Genomic DNA, 4910 nt, shown 5'->3' on the forward strand with positions numbered 1-4910 from the left:
CATATATATTGCTATTTGTTTTTTTTGCCGTTCTATCATCTTATAATTCAATTTAATTTCACTAGTTTTTTATTAGATTCTTTTATTCTCTTGTTCAATTTTGATAAGAATGGATGTAAGAATACGTAGGTTTAACTCATACATGCAACAGTTTTATTTCTAAGAAAGTCACGTAACAACGTACGGGATATCCCTCTACTATATTCTAATCGTGTGTACAGGTGGAAGAAAAACAGAGTGACGGTAAGATAAAATTCAAATGATGCACTAGTACATAAACAAAACCAATTCCAAGCGGAAACTAAATAAAATGGGCTAAGATAGTGGTCCAAGGGAGTTTCGAATTGTCACGGCTTTTGAGCTAGCAAATAAAAGTTATAGTTGATCTAAACAACTTCGCTAATTGTACACTTATAATTATCCAAACACGCACTTTATAAAAACTCCTATGGTTACCATTGGAGCTTAAAAAGCTTCGAGGGATCAAGCAAGCCCAAAACCCCAAAACCAACTTATTTGGATCGTGTAGAGCTTGGACCAACTAAACTTTCTGTTAGCTAAAATAGTGGGAGCCGGCTAATACTCCCTCTGTCATTGTTTTGTAAATCGGACTAGTGAATTTATATGATTGTCATGCTGCTCTAAAAAGACGATGGTAGCATCCAAAAGACACGAGAATTTATACTGGTTCAGGCCGGAGCCCTACGTCCAGTCTCAGAGATGATCGAGTGCGTGTTCCTCGCTTGAATCCTCTGAAGTTCTTACAATGGGGGTGCAAGAATGATGGAAGAGGTAGGAGAGCTAGAGCTAGGAGACAGGCAGCCAACGATGTAAGAATGAGTGAATGAGAGAGAGTCAGATCCCAAGATGGATACCCTGGCTGCTCTTATATAGAGTTCGGGCCAAGGCATGTACAAAGAAGAAGGTTCTCCCAACCGAAGGGACGTGAGCCTGAGGGAGGACCTAGCTAACTTGGCTTGCAAGCTACGCCGTCTTGAGTTGCACGTCTAGGCGTGGTTGTCGTCACGGTCCTGTGGCCATGTCGTGGCATGGTGTGGCGTGGTGCTACTATGCCGGCCGTGGCGGCACTGTCGGCACGGTGGTGGTTCGCCAACCATCCTATGCGACGTGGTCTTCGTCATCACCTTTTGGTTTCCTGGGGCGTCGTATAGGAGTTGGTAGCCGCCCCCAGGTCGTCGATCACTCGGTTGGCTTGTGGAACTAATGGCCACGATCCCAAGCGTTGGGGTCATGGCTCCTGCTGGCCTGGGTGGCCTCTAAGTCAAGGCTTCCGTCGTGGATCTCATCCCGTGGTGGGTAGGATCATACATGTGTCTTGTTGGTCTGTATTTGGACAGTGAGTCGCCGTACTGACAGTCACCGTTTTGGGAGGTGTTGTCTTATCTGTGCTGCGTGGCGCAGGGGTGGCGTCTGACCGGACCGAGGTGACCGTTATCCCCTCGGTTCTTGCGGGGTCAGTGCGGCGTGCCTACCCTTCTCAGAGCAGGCATGCCTGGCTGTGCTCGAACTCTCTCTGTTCCTCCCAGGGGTTGGGACGGTTGAGAGGTCGTGACTGCTTCCTCATCATTAATCTAATGCCATTATCGCTTACCATTTTGATTAGCGCCTCCCAATGTAATATCATTGTTTAAAATTTAATTAGCACTCGTCATTTGCTTAAGGCCGGTCTCAGTGTGTTTTTTGTGAGCTATTTTTTGTATTAAACAAGCTGACACAGCAAAATATTATAAATAAAAAAAGAAATGATAAAAGTTTTATGGAATGGAATGGATTTAATGGTTCCAACACATGACAGTCTTGGGGGTTGTTTGGTTGTTAATTGGCAACCAATCTAGACCACTAGGCACACCAAATTGAGGGCCTAGATTGATGCTAGTGAGGCAAAGTTGCATGGGCAACGAAACACGAAACTCTCACTAAGACTGGTCTAAATAGAAAAGGCAGTTATTAATTGTATCTATTGATCTTGGTGATGATTGACGGGCATCACGATAATTTCCCTTTGTCCTTACTGTATGTCATAAGAATCCTAAAAATGCTTACATTCGTGGGCATAGTGAGTAGCTTTTTATTAACTAGGTGGTTAGAGAGTTAAAATTGACTATAAACCAGAATGTTTGAACCAACTAGAGTTTTTTTTTTTATGTTTCAACCTTTTCTTTTAGCTCTAGCTAGTAGCTAATCAAGAGGAACTTAGTATCAACGAACAATTCATATGCGGTGGTGCTGCTTCGCCAAGCTTTGCCCAATGGTGGCTACAGCACTTGGTCGATCCCCGAACAAACGAGGCAAGTTTTTTTACTCTCTTTTTATTACATTAAATCTTTGGACACATGCATGAAGTATTAAATATAGATAAAAAAAATAACTAATTACACAGTTTGATTGTAAATTACGAGACGAATCTTTTGAGCATAGTTAGGCCATGATTAGACAATAATTGTCAAATACAAACGAAAACGCTACAGTGCCAAATACTGATTCCTAACCTCAATCTAAACGAGGAAGTCATGGAAGGATGATGTGATGTGCCGGCTCAGTAACCAACTTGGCCCATCAGTCATCAAGAAACGTCCGTCTTTGACCCAGTTGGCGGGTTGGCGCTGCACGCACTTTGAACCGGTCCCTGAGACCCTCAGTGGCCGATAAACCGACTCCGAAATGGGCACCGGCACACACCAAACGCCGGCCTCCGGTCTCCGGCAGACATCGAAGCAGCCCCGCGGCGCGGCCTCTCTTGGCTCTTGCACCCGCATCCACAGCTGGTGTTCGGTGTTCCCATCTCGGGTCTCGGCGGTGCCCACTCGTCGCTTTCCGCTCGCCGTTGACTCGCTTCACAGTTCGCACACACGCCGCGCCGGTCAGGTCTCCTCCAGTCCTCCTGGTCCAACAGTTCTGGCGTCTGGCCATTCCTCGCGTAGTTGGAGTAGTTAAATTTCTTTCTAGAAAGGGTACCGCCACGAAATAACTCGTCTGCGACTGCTAGTGCGAGCTTCCACACCTAGGCTAGCACTGGCAGCTCGCCATGCATGGGGGCCCTGGTGCGCCACTTCTCTCCCATTGCCACCGCCGCTGGTCCTGAAGAAAGTTCGCCACGCACTGAAATCACATGCATGGCAGCGTAGACATCTGACCGTGTAATAGCAACCAGGGCCGTCCCACAAATTTCATGGGCCCTTGGACCAGTAAGACATTAAGGGCCCGGCAATGTAATATTTGAATAGGACGATTAAAGTATATAACTTGTAGCATATATTTAATTCTTCTTGAAAAGGTAACAGTACATCAAAGAAGATAAAAAAACGGCAAAATAACTATGATGGTTACCTCAAATAAAACTACGGTGCTTCAGTGCTTTTTAAAAAAGTGTCTTCGGGCATTTCTTGATGCAAAATCTTCAAGAACACTTTCAAGATCAATTGCCGTGAAGAGGGACGCCACACCGCAGTGCCACGCCGCCACGCCGGAGGGACGTCCGTGCTCGCGCTCGCGCCTGGCCCTAGCACGCCGACACCCTCACGCAGTCCGCAAACACACACTCACGATCAAGAACGAGAATACGAGCGGCCGCCGCCAATTGGTACGCAGGCCTATTGGTACGCACTGTTGCCTTGCCGACGTATGGGTTGATAGCATCTACTATACAGTATACACATGGGTACCCTCATGGGCCCCCAGCCTCATGGGCCCATGGGCATCGCACAGGCTGCCCCTCCCCATAGGACGGGCCTGATAGCAACGTACGGTAGCCACAAGTTCGACTGATAACTCGTGCTGGGTTGGGGTTTGCCTATAAAACGAGCCCCCCGGTGCACCGATAACTGCCTATAAAATAGAAGAGGAACAGAGGGTTCGATTCGTTTCGGATTAAAACCCTAACCCTAACCGGGTAAAAGAAAATAGAAAAGAGACCGGGAGGGTGGCGGGCGTCACTCAACTGCCGGTCACCACCGCCACCGCGTGGGGAAAGGTGCAAAAGAACAGAGCTCGTTCGGATCTGAGAAGAGAAGAGAAAGGGGTCTCGGCACTCCGAGCCGAACCTGGAGTGTCAAACCCTAACCCACGAAGCACTCGTTGGGAAAGATGAATAGTGACTCCAGCGAGTCAAACCCTAACCCTAATCAAGAAAGAAATCGAGATGCAGATAGTTCAACCGAACCCTAACCCGCGGGGAAGAAGAACAGTAACCCTAACCCTAACCTCAACCCAAATCGGTTCCACTCCAAAAAGAAAAGAAAGAAGATCCAAAAGAGAAGAAGGGGAAGAGGGAAAAGGGTTTATCTCGCCGATCTCAAATCAAAACCGAGAGAAAAACCGAATCGGGTTAATCCGAACCCTAACAAAACCCTAACCCTAACTCGCGACGAGAAAGGGGAAGAGGTGAACGGACAACGGTCAGGAGCTCCTACCTGGGGTCCGCCTACTCTGTCTCCACCACCAGCCGTCGTGAGGACACCGCGCGGGAAGTCAACCTCAGCCGCCGGGGCGGGATAAGCGCAGTCGCACGATCTCCGCCTCGGGCTCGGGCCAAAGGGCACCACCATGGTGCCGCGCGTAGCTCTGGCCACATGCGTGCGCCGACGAGGGGTGCCATGGCGGAGTTGCCATCCCCGTGTCGTGTCTCGCTCTCGGTCGCTCACTGTGGCTGCGCTGAGAGGGAAGAGGAGAGCGGCGAAGAGAGAGGAAGGGAGGCGCCGAATGCGTTAGGGTTCGGGGGAGGACGCCGCGCCGGGGGTTTTGTTCGATCGACGCGCGCGCGCGACCGTCCGATGTAGATCAACGGACGACAGCGAACGGGCCAACATTCAGCCCAGGCGGGCACGCGCGGTGGACGAGTTTGCCGGCCCAAGCCTAGGTTGCGGCCTAGGAAGCTGCAGCGCCCGCGCGAA

This window comes from Miscanthus floridulus, chromosome 2, assembly GCF_019320115.1.
Source record: "Miscanthus floridulus cultivar M001 chromosome 2, ASM1932011v1, whole genome shotgun sequence".
NCBI classification, from domain to species: Eukaryota; Viridiplantae; Streptophyta; class Magnoliopsida; order Poales; family Poaceae; genus Miscanthus; species Miscanthus floridulus.